We start from the raw sequence: 13256 nt of genomic DNA on the forward strand, positions 1-13256 counted from the left end.
AGGAAATGATATTATATTTAATCATTCTTTTAAAATTACAAATGCATCGTTGTGTTGCCTAAATATTTTTAGGTATTTACAACAGCGCTGTTGTGATGCCCAAATAATTCTAGAATATTTTAGATATATCGTTATGATACCCAAATAATTCTATGATATTTTAGATATGTCGTTATGATGCCCAAATGATTTTAGAATATTTTAGATATGCCGTTATGATGCCCAAATAATATTAAAATATTTAGATATGTCGTCATTCTGCCCAAGTTGTATTTATGACATTATAAACATGGCGTTATGCTGCCCAAATTTTTAGAATTTAGAATAAGGCTTAGGAATGAGAAATTAAGAATATAGGCTAATATGGAGATACAGTGTTAATGCAGAAAATTTACAAAGGCGTAGAAAGTTATCATAAGAGTATAAGCCTGAATTGTAAGTTCAAACTTACTGACCTTGCATTATTTTACAAAAGCATGTTATGTATGTTTTCTTGAGCCCTGTTATTTTAATTACACGTATGAATATATTTTGAGATATTTTACGTATGTGTTAAATGAAAATGTGTTTTCAAAAGGATATGATTGAGTTTTGGAAGGAAAATGTGATTTGCGAAAATGATAATATTATATGAAAATTATATATGAAGGCACGCCAAGGCCTAGCGGTTAGGGAGGGATTATGCGCCTAACACCTTAAAGCTATAGGGATCAATATAATATCACTTTTTAAACTTTAAAGGCTAAAGCATAAAAGTAATTATACTTAATTCAGAGGGTTAAGTGTATTTTCTGCAATATCATATTAATAACACCCGTAGACGAATATGAAAATTATTAAATAAAAACTAAAAAGAAAGATAAAAGGACCCTCAATGCGACCCTTAATTGGGCCACCACATCCGTCAATATATAAGTGTAACCTGTAATTGAAGGGAGAAAAGAAAATTTCACAAACACACAGATCGATGACAGAACCAATGGCGAGATGACGACTCACATCATACTGGTGCAAATCCTTGTCTGGTAATTCGGCAAAGAATTAATGATTTTCTTTAATGCTTAACTATACATGCACTTTGTTCCAGTGCTTTACTAATGGTGGCACAGGTTGAATTGCGTGGCTAGAAGCTCCTTCTTGGATGCCGAGCTGCTCAAACTGCTCGGCGCCACTCTCAGATCGATTGCCACGGCTAAGGCGGCACGACCCCAGGGTGACGTGGGCTGCTTGGTGCAGGTCTGGATCTTATGGTCTTGATAGGCAACCAGTAGAATGTCTCTATCAAAGAGTTCCACGTACATGGTCTATTAGATAATAAACAGTTTCTGTTTAAACTGTTAAGCAGTTTGTTAAGTTAGCTTGTTTGTTATACACGTGTAATCTTATTATTAGTTCAATTCTTGTATAAATATAGAAGACTTTTGTATTCGAACACAAGTTAGTCAATCCAGATATTCATTTCTACAATCTCAAAGCTTCTTTACTCTAGTTCTTCTTTTCTTCCTTATTTCACTTCTGAATCTCTAGATTCTGATATGGTATCAGAGCACTCAACAATGAGTGATTCTTCTGCTAACTCTGGTTTTCTCTCCAACGAGAATTTCTCGAGCCCTTTCTTTCTTCACCATGGTGACAATCCTGGTGCGGTGCTGGTTTCTCAAACCCTAAATGGCGATAACTACAGCACATGGCGGCGATCCATGGAAATGGCTCTAACTGCCAAGAATAAGCTCGGATTCATTGACGGTACTATTCCTAAACCGTCTTCTACTGATTCATCATTTCTCATTTGGACACGCTGCAATACAATGGTATTGTCTTGGATCTTGAATTCCGTTTCTCCTGAAATTGCGAATAGTGTGATTTTCGTTGATTCTGCTTTGGCTATGTGGTCTGATTTACAAGAAAGATTTTCTCAAAGTAATGGTCCTCGGATTTTTCAATTGCAAAAGAGGATTTCATCTCTTACACAAGGAAGTAATTCTGTGAGTGCTTATTACACTCAGCTCAAGGGTCTTTGGGACGAACTATTGAGTTTTCGCCCAATTTCTAACTGTACTTGTGGAGGTTCGAAAGTTTTGGTTGATCATCACCACCAGGAGTACGTTTTTCATTTCCTTATGGGATTACATGAGTCCTTTGCTAATGTTCGTGGTCAGATTCTGTTAGCTGATCCGTTGCCTCCTATTAATAAAGTTTTTTCTTTGGTGATCCAAGAAGAAAGGAAACGAGAATTGTGTGCTCCTTCACTTAATCACGATTCGGTTGCTATGTTGTCTAAGGTCGAATCGTCTGCATCAGCTCATCCTAAGCAGGCTACTTTTCGTAAAGAAAGGCCGCTTTGTACGCACTGTGGTCTTCTAGGCCATTTGGTTGATAAGTGCTACAAGCTCCATGGCTATCCGCCTGGTTACAAGTTTACTAAACCGCGTCCTGCTGGTTCTGCTCACAATAATCCGCATTTCTCTGCTCATCAAGTTCAGAGTACTATTCAGCCTTCTGATCCAGTGCAGCTGTCTGTGACTCAGGAACAATGTCAACAGTTGCTGGCCTTGCTCAAACCGCATGAGGTTTCATCTTCCACTTCCGCTCCAGCTGGTGCATCTTCTTCCACAGTAGCTCCTCCTCAGGACCATATTTTTTCAAATATGGCAGGTAACCTAAATACTTCTTATACTTCTTTTCCTTTAGATAAGAAGTATTCTGTCTTTTCATGTTCTGCACATGTTAAGCTTCAATCCTTTCATCATACTTGGATCATAGACACAGGAGTTACCGATCACATGGTATGCTCTGTTTCTTTGTTTACATCTATTACTGCCCTTGTTTCTCTTCGTGTTAAACTTCCAAATGGTTCTTTTGCTGAGGTTACACATATTGGTACTATTCGAATTTCTGAACATTTAATTCTTACAAATGTTCTTTGTGTTCCTTCATTCTCTTTTAATCTCATCTCTGCTAGTAAATTGATCAAGAATGAAAATTGTTGCCTTATATTTCTTGCTGGTTTCTGTTTTATACAGAACTTGCACACTTGGAGGACGATTGGACTCGGTAGAGAGCTTGGTGGATTATTTCATCTGCAAGTATCCAAGGGTTCAATTTCCAATCCTGTATCACCTTTTATTTCTGCTTTAGTTTCTAATAATGTCAAAGATGTTTCCTCAGACATTTGGCATTTTCGATTGGGACATTTGTCTCAATCACGTATGTCTTTGCTTCATGATTTTCTTCCTGATATTCCTTGTAAAAACAATGATGTTTGTACTGTTTGTCCGTTGGCTCGACAACGTCGACTTAGCTTTCCAATAAGTACCTCTGTTTCTACTTCCATTTTTGAAATGATTCATGTTGATATTTGGGGACCCTTCTCGGTTTCTTCAATAAATGGAAGTTCTTATTTTCTTACTATAGTTGATGACTTTAGTCGTTTTACTTGGATTTATTTGTTCCAATCTAAATCTCAAGTTCGATCTTTGCTTCAAACTTTTTATCAACTCATCAAGACTCAATTTCAAGTCAGAATTAAAATCATACGATCTGATCATGGTCATGAATTTTCTATGACTGATTTTTATTCTTCTAAAGGGATTTCTCATCAACTAAGTTGTGTTGAGACTCCACAACAAAATTCTGTTGTGGAGAGAAAACATCAACATCTTCTTAATGTTGCCCGTGCCTTAAGATTCCAATCACATTTACCTTTAAAATTCTGGGGTGATTGTGTGTTAACTGCAGCTCATATAATCAATAGGATCCCTACTCCAAATTTTTTTAATAAATCTCCTTATCATTTACTGTTTTCTAAACCTCCTTCTTATCATCATTTAAAAGTGTTTGGTTGTTTATGTTATTCTTCCACACTTACTCGTAATCGGTCAAAATTTAATGCCCGTGCTAAACCATGTGTTTTCATTGGATATCCTCCTAATTCAAAAGGTTACAAACTGTTTGATTTAGTAACCAAATCTGTTTTTGTATCTCGTGATGTTGTTTTTCATGAGACTGTTTTTCCTTTTGCTTCCTCACTTACTACTTTTAATTATGATGGTTGTCTTGTTCTTCCAAAACCAATTTCTGATTTTTCTAATTCTGATTCTGCTAGATATTCATCTGAGTCTTTTATTTCTTCTACTTCTAACTCTGTTCCTACATCCATTATTCCACATTCAAGTTCATTACCTCCTATCAGAAAATCCACTAGACTTCGTCATCCACCCGGATACTTACAAAATTATCATTGTAACCTTGCTGCTCAAACTCAAATTCCAACTCGTTCTACAAGATCATTTTCAGGTAAACAATATGATCTCTCCTCTGTTCTTGATTATAACTCTCTTTCTCATTCATATAAACATTTTTGTCTCTCTGTTTCAACCCACTTTGAACCTAAATTTTTTCATCAAGCTGTGAAATTTTCTCACTGGCGTGAAGCAATGGCAGCTGAAATTCATGCACTTGAGGCCAACCATACTTGGCTTCTTACTGATCTTCCTCCCAACAAACGTCCTATTGGATGTAAATGGGTATACAAGGTAAAACTTAAGGCTAATGGTGAGGTAGAACGCTATAAGGCTAGGTTGGTAGCAAAAGGATACACCCAATGTGAAGGGTTAGATTATAGTGATACCTTTTCTCCTGTTGCAAAACTTACCACTGTTCGGTGTCTTTTAGCACTTGCTGCAGCTAAGAAATGGCATTTACACCAGCTGGACGTCAATAATGCCTTTCTCCATGGTGATTTGAAAGAAGACATTTATATGACTCTTCCTCCCGGATTTGACAGCAAGGGTGCTACCAAAGTGTGTAAGTTGCAGAAATCTTTGTATGGGCTTAAGCAAGCATCTAGGCAATGGTTTGCCAAGTTTTCTTCTACTTTGATTTCTCATGGATTTATTCAATCCAAGGCTGATTACTCTTTATTTACTAGATCACAGGATTCTTCTTTCATAGCTTTGCTTGTGTATGTTGATGACATTGTCATCGCAAGCAATGATATTTTTGCAGTTTCAGCTCTTACTGTGTTTCTTCATAGTGTTTTCAGTCTTAAGGATCTTGGTCCTCTCAAATATTTCCTTGGATTGGAGGTTGCTCGCAGTGATAAAGGTATTGTTGTTTCACAACGCAAGTATGCACTGGACATCCTGGAAGATTCTGGTGTTTTGGGTGCTAAACCAGTTTTATTTCCCATGGATCCTAACATTAAACTGTCTAGGTCTGATGGTGAATTATTATCCGATCCTTCCAGTTATAGACGATTGGTTGGTCGACTAGTTTACTTAACCATCACTAGACCTGATTTGTCTTTTTCTGTTCAGATGTTGAGTCAATTTATGGACTCTCCCCGTAAGCCACATATGGACGCTGCTTCTCGGGTACTTAGATATTTAAAGTCTTCTCCTGGACAGGGTATTTTCTTTCCATCTGCTTCTGATCTCAAGCTGAAAGCTTTTTGTGATTCGGACTGGGCGGGTTGTCCTGACACTCGTCGTTCGGTTACTGGATTTTGTGTGTTTCTTGGAGACTCTTTGGTGTCATGGAAGTCTAAGAAGCAGCACACCGTTTCCAGGTCATCCGCTGAAGCTGAGTATAGGTCAATGGCTGCTGTCACATGTGAGATCACTTGGCTTCTTGCTCTTCTTCGAGATTTACAGCTTCCTCATCCTGATGCAGCTTTGGTTTTCTGTGATAGTCAGGCTGCTATACACATTGCAGCCAACCCCGTTTATCACGAGCGTACGAAACACATTGAATTAGATTGTCATATTGTCCGGGAAAAGATTGACCAAGGCATCATTCGGACCCTTCATGTGAAATCTGCTCATCAACTTGCAGACCTCATGACAAAAGCTCTTCACCGACCAGTTTTTCAAGGGCTGCTTTCCAAGATGAATGTTCTTGATTTATTCCATTCATCTTGAGGGGGCCTATTAGATAATAAACAGTTTCTGTTTAAACTGTTAAGCAGTTTGTTAAGTTAGCTTGTTTGTTATACACGTGTAATCTTATTATTAGTTCAATTCTTGTATAAATATAGAAGACTTTTGTATTCGAACACAAGTTAGTCAATCCAGATATTCATTTCTACAATCTCAAAGCTTCTTTACTCTAGTTCTTCTTTTCTTCCTTATTTCACTTCTGAATCTCTAGATTCTGATATGGTCACAAGTTTTGTAAGTCATAGGCTTTCCTCCCCCCTCTCAAGCCGTCTTTTATGAATAAGTTAAGGCCATTGGTCTTTAATATCTTGCACCACGGCTGCCGCTATTGCCGCCACGAAAACCTTGCTTGGCCCGCCATGAAGATGTAGAAAGCTTATTGATAATATTGATAAGATACATACTTTCCATGTTATTGATGGTAGGGGTGAGCGCGGGCCAGATTGGGCCGGATTTGCATGTTTTCCACAACCCGCCCCGCAGTGAACGGGTTTGAAAATCGAGATCCGCAACCCGCATAGTGAATGGTCAACCCGCTGGGCCTCGGGTAGCGCGGATCGAGAAGGGTTCATGCGGGTTCGAGTATTCCTCTTTTTTTTTGGGGGGGCCCAAAACCAAAAAAAATAATTCCCAATCTTGCTAACCCAGTTCAAAATTTGAAAATTCCAATTGAATCAACCTTACTAGCAAACAAGAACAAGAAGAAATAACCAAAATTACCAACAAACCCAAAATTTAATTAACTTTTTTTATTCTATTCTATGATTGTAGATTAAATGGGTATGTGTATGTGAGAATATAGAGATGAAAGTGTATATGAGAATGGAATAAGAATAGAGATGAAATAGATAGTGCAAAACTGTATTGAATAAAATCAAAGGTACACAACCTGGGCAATTCGTGACTCTAGTCATGACTTTTATAATTTTTTTGGGGAAAATTTGATGAAATCAAAGGCACACCCCTAGTCGTGACTTTTATAATTTTTTTGGGAAAAATTTGATGAAATCAAAGGCATATCCCTTGTCATGACTCTTATAATTTTTTTGGGAAAAATTTGATGGTACAAGTATAAAAGGATTGCGAAGCGGGGCGGGTGTGCGGGTGAGAAAAAATTTAATACCACAACCCGCCCCATAAATCACGGGTTGGCATATTTAGGATTCGCACTTTTTTAGAAATGTCTTATATCCGTTATTAACGGGGCGGGTTGGTGCGAGGCGGGGCGGGTACGGGCGGGTTTTGCACACCCCTAATTGATTGATGGTGTATCTAATAATTCTTTTGGATTTAAATGCTTCCAAGTCGAGCCAAAGGGCTGATTCGGCTCAATGGTTCAGCCTAGATTGGGCTGGAAGGGTCAAGTCACACTACCAGATCTGGGCCGAAACGTTACCTGTGAGAGAATCACGTAGCTGTTAATTTGGAGAATTTGGATAGGGAGGGATTAGCCTACAATTGCTTCTTTGCGACACTCACTACTTTGACTTTGTTGGGCAATCTCATGCTTAAAAATAGGATGATTGTGTGATCAAATCCAAGTTTCTTGTGCCAATTAATCACTCTAAAATCTCTCACATGAAGGTGCAATATATGCACTGAATTAGATGTTTTTGTAATAATATTGGGCGCTTAAGATGAAATTTTGTAGCAAGAAAACGTAAAGAAGGTATGTTCATGATATAAAGTTTTCTTTTAAATTAAGTTTGAAGAAATTTTTTCAATTCAGTCTATTAAATTTACAACTCGTTGACACATGCCAGCATGTGATTGGAAGGTACTATTATTATTTATTTATTTTTTTGTAGTGATTGATGTAGCTCTAATCACATGTCAACACGTGTAAACAAATTGTAAAAATGTTATGAGTGTAGCATTAATCATTCTTTAAAACACACGATTCTCAACGAGAATGCCTCATTAGATGGATATGAATATCATGTTATTTTCTGCCAAAAAGGAGTAGTATGAAAGAATTGATGGAAGAACTGGTTTGGTTAACTTACCAAAGCCAGATAATTGTCTTTTATTTATAGAGCAACTCAAGGTAAATCAGTACAAGGTTTATAGAAACAGAAAAATCACAGAATGCAGAAAAGGGAAATGCTATGACTAGAGTGTGTGCTGTGTTAATGAGCAGAAAGTGATCCGGGAAACATGGAGCTTCAGCTTGTAGCGGGAATCCAGGTGACTAGGCTGCTGCATGCTTCTGTTGTCAGCTGCTGTGAGAGAGCAAGTCAGGAAAGAGGAAAGAGGCTTGTGCTGAGTTTGAGGAGCAGATCCGGAAGACATGGAACAGGAATCCAGGGGAAGGGAGGCTGCAGGCTGTTGGTCTGACAAGTAGCTGTTGCTGTAAGAAGGCTCTCCTTTGCTGATTTTCAAGCTAGTGTTGAGGCGCTGATTTTATCCTCTAACACCCCCTCGCAAACTGATGGGAGAAACTTCCATTGGTTTGATTTTGATTCTCATCATCATCATCATCATTTTTTTTTTTTTTTGGATTGGCTTGGGTCTTTAAACTGTGCCTCAAAAGCCAAATGTAGGGCCAACTATAGGCCAAGAAAAGAGCCATTAAAGGGCTAAAAAGAAAGGCCCGGGCATATTAACCGTACCACAAGGCCGAAGATTGAGTCAAAAGAAATTAAAATAGGCTTGGGTTTTTGAACAGTACCACAAAGCCAAAAATAGAAAGGAAAGGCCTGGATATTTTAACTGTACCACAAGACCAAGATTGGTCCAACTTTGGGCCAAAAGAAAAGAGCCACTAAAGGGCTAAAAAGAAAGAAAAGCCTAGGTATTTTAACTGTACCACAAGGCTAAGGTTGGGCCAACTATGGGCCAAAAGAAATTAAAAATGGGCTTGGTTTTTTTTTTTTTTTTTTTTTTTTTTTTTTTTTTTTTGAACAGTACCTCAATCAAGAAATTTGGGCCAAAGAGAAAAATAGCCAATAAAGGGCTTAAATGAGCTTAGACCTTTGAACATTTGTCATTTTGCCTTAAGCTTGAAATTTGACCAACAATGGGCCAAAGAGACAATAAAGAGCTTAAAAGAGCTTAGGCCTTTGAATATTTGCCTTAAGCTTGAAATTGGGCCAACAATGGGCCAAGGAGAAGAGGTCCAACTATGGGCAAGAGATTTTTTTTTTTTTTTGGTAAATAAAAGGCTTGGGTTTTGGAACAATACCTCAAAGCCAAAATATAGAAAAGAAAGGCCTGGGCATTTTAACGGTACCACAAGGCCAAGATTGGGCCAACTATGGGCCAAAATAAAAATAAGCTTGGGTTTTTGAACATTACCTCAAGCAAGAAATTTGGGCCAACAATGGGCCAGCTAGATGCCTCTTTGATTTTTTTTTTTTTTTCAATAAAAGATAAAAGGAGAAGAAATTAAAAGAAAACAGCAAAATCAGCCAAATGGCTTTTAAAAATAAGCTTGGGTCTTAGAACATGACCACAAAGTCAGAAATTGGGCCAAAAGAAAATAGCTAACAAATGGCTTAAAAAGGGCTTGGGTTTTTCAACATTACCTCAAGCAAGAAATTTGGGCCAACAATGGGCAACTAGATACCTCAAGTAATTTCTTGATTTTTTTTTTTTTTTTTTTTGATAAACTTCTAGCATCTTCTGATGCTTCTGGACCAAAACAAAAATGAAGAAAAGTCTAGCATCTTCTAGACACGTAGATCAAAACAAAGCAAATAAAAAGTCTGCATCTTCAAGGATACAGACGGTAGACCAATGTGAAAAATAAAGAGATAAAGAGTACTTTATACCATGAAAGAATAAAGAGAAGGAGAAGAGAAAGCGCAACACTCGAGTTGACATGGCCGCCGGAGTTTTTGGCACCGACGGAGACGGCGACGAAGAGGCTGAAAAAGTGCGCCAGGGATTCTGCCAGTAAGCAATTTTTATTTTTATTTTTTTTATTTTTTTTTGAGTGGAAGAGGAGAGATTTTGGGAGAATTTTGGAGAAAGTGGCTCAAGAGAGGGCAGAGAAGGTGAAGGAGAGGTTATTTGGGGAAAGATCCTGAGATGAAGCTCTGTTTTTGAGGTGAAACAGAGGTGAAGGAGGAGCACGTGGGAGTAGAAAGGCCGAACCAGGTGATGGTTCCTCAAGGCACAGCAACGGATAAGCAGGAGAACAGAAACAGAGGTTTTTGATAGAATGCCTCAAAGAGAGTAAAGAGTAAGGAAAACTCTTGTAGAGCTTCCTCAAGGCACTGCCCGTGTGAGCTGTGTGAGCATGGCTCACACGGGCTGTGCTACAGCCAAAGGAAGAGGAACAACAGGATCAGGGCGTTAGCCAAAGGGCTTTGATACCATGAAAGAATTGATGGAAGAACTGGTTTGGTTAACTTACCAAAGCCAGATAATTGTCTTTTATTTATAGAGCAACTCAAGGTAAATCAGTACAAGGTTTATAGAAACAGAAAAATCACAGAATGCAGAAAAGGGAAATGCTATGACTAGAGTGTGTGCTGTGTTAATGAGCAGAAAGTGATCCGGGAAACATGGAGCTTCAGCTTGTAGCGGGAATCCAGGTGACTAGGCTGCTGCATGCTTCTGTTGTCAGCTGCTGTGAGAGAGCAAGTCAGGAAAGAGGAAAGAGGCTTGTGCTGAGTTTGAGGAGCAGATCCGGAAGACATGGAGCAGGAATCCAGGGGAAGGGAGGCTGCAGGCTGTTGGTCTGACAAGTAGCTGTTGCTGTAAGAAGGCTCTCCTTTGCTGATTTTCAAGCTAGTGTTGAGGCGCTGATTTTATCCTCTAACATAGTATAGGTAATAACTAGAGAATTGACATGGGAGCTCCTACCCGCGCATAGAGAGCTCGAAGGTGAGTCCCCTACTATATATATATATATATATAGCTACAGGCATCAGACTAGAGCCTAGAAAAATGGTCTTGAAATTTTGCACCATATTTGCAAATGGGGGGAGAGCAGATGGAGAGGAGAAAGCAGGAAAGAACTGAAAAGCGTGGAAAAGGGTTAACTTCTCAGTATTCCATGTGATGTGGAAGGTCAGTGACAAGTACCAGTTTTACATTTGGGCTTTGATTACTACAATAGTGCAAGGTGTGCATGTGAGGGGGCTCAGTGTTTAACACCTCCTCACATTCTAGGCCTTACCCTCATGTAAGGGGGTATTGTGCACATCTTGTGTTGTTGTAATAAAACTAACATTTCCCTTTACATTTAACTCTGTTTCTCTTCTCATCATCTCTACCAACACACATGCATGCTTACATATGCATATGTACCGCAAGCATGTTGGGACAAAACTAATATTTCAAGATCACCAATGAAGCGGAAAAAGAGTAGAATAACAAATAACCACAACACAAATTCAAGAAATACTAAGATTTAAGTGACTCAGCCTAACAAGCTTATATCTACTGGCGGAGATGATCCAAGAGAAATCCACTATCAAAAGCAAAGGATGGAGTCAAAAGTTCTTATGGGCAACGGCCAATGGCCAAATTTTTTTTTTTTGGTAGGGGCCAATAAGTTAAAATTTTATTTTTTATCTTATATTTTTTATTTTTTAATTTTATTTAAAAATTTCCTACCTTAAATTTTTTTTTTTTTTTTTTTTTTTAGGAAATTGGGGGGCCATGGCCCCTTCCAGCCTCTCCTCCCTGATCAAAAGGATGGAGTACAAAGAGTAGTACAAACAAAACCACTCAAACCCAAAAGTTTTAATACACCCAAATCTCACAAACACACAAAAAGAATTGAATACAAAAGAGAAAAATAATCGTTTAATTCTCTAAGCCTTTTGGCACTCCAAAACGTGAGATACTGAGCTTGTTTGGCAAAGAACAGAACAGAACAGAGTAGTGAGTTGTTAGTTTTGGAATTAGTAAAAAGCGATGATGTGATATAAAATAAAAAGAATTTGTATAAAAAAGTGAAAAAGTTATGTATTGTAGTGAATTTTTTTTATTTGAATAGTAATAAAAAAATTATTGATGTGATATAAGAAGTGAAAAAAATGGGAATGTTTTGATGTTGATTGTTATTGAAAAATGTAAAAATAAAATAAAAAAAATGTAAATAGTGACCAGCACTATTCTGTAATGTCCCGGAGCTTAACAAACAAACCCACTAATTGCTGCCTCTCTCTACACGAAGTTGACTTCAGCTCTCCAGCTTACCCAATAACTGAATGAAGCTTCAATGGGAAATGATAGTTGGGGGCCAACTTGCCGGCCCCTAACAGGCTTTTTTTTAATAAAAAAATGGGTTTTTAATGAAAATGGGCGGGCAAATTGGCCCCTGCCTATCACTGCTCAGCTTCAATATATATAGACCAGTGACAACAAAACTTCATCGTGAAGAAAACTTGATCAGACGTGTATAAGGCCTAGGCCTGCTAGACAGGGGAAGAAAACTTTACCGTCCCTTGTCACCCCATTTTCTTTAAAAAATTTGTTTTTTTATTAACACTACAAAAAACTCTACAATTGGACGCGTGTCTACAGTACCGGCTACTGTAGACATGCGTCCAATTAGCCACTCGTCTTTTTGACAGCGTGGCTAGTTGTATAAACACCCCAATTGGACACGTGTAGTAATACACGTGTCCAATTGGACACGTGTATTACTACACGTGTCCAGGTAGATGCGTGTAATTGGACACGTGTATTACTACACGTGTCCAGGTAGACGCGTGTAATAATACACGTGTCCTAGGTAGACGCGTGTAAAAATACACGCGTCCAATTGGACGCGTGTATTTTTACACGCGTCTACCTAGGACACGTGTATTATTACACGTGGCCAACTGTTATTTTTTTTTTCCAAATATATATTAAAAAAAAAAAATTGTTTTGTGTTCATTTTTTTTTTTTTTAAAAAAAAAAAAAAAAAAAAAAAAAAAACTCCTTATCTTATTAACTATATAAATATGTGAAATTACAGTGTACATAGCATATACACATAAAGTTAGGTTTTAAAGCTATATGCTATATGTAAATTCTATACTTGGAGTTTATGTTTTTTAGGTTCCTTATTTATATATATATATGGTATACTGATAAGTACGTAAACCCTAACCTAATTTATATATTGTACTATATGCATAATTAAACCAAATTTGGTGCTATATATATATAATTAAACCAAATAGTTCAAATTAGGGTTTAGTTTTGTACACCATCTACGTCTAGAAACAAAAAAAAAAAAAAAATTTAAAACATAACAAAGTTAAAAAACCTATAATTAATACTATATATATAGATATGCATGCATGTAAGCGGTTTAGAAACTATATACATTATAATGACTAGTATATATATACCCTAACCTTGCTATTT

Source organism: Alnus glutinosa, chromosome 4 (assembly GCF_958979055.1).
Source record: "Alnus glutinosa chromosome 4, dhAlnGlut1.1, whole genome shotgun sequence".
NCBI lineage: Eukaryota > Viridiplantae > Streptophyta > Magnoliopsida > Fagales > Betulaceae > Alnus > Alnus glutinosa.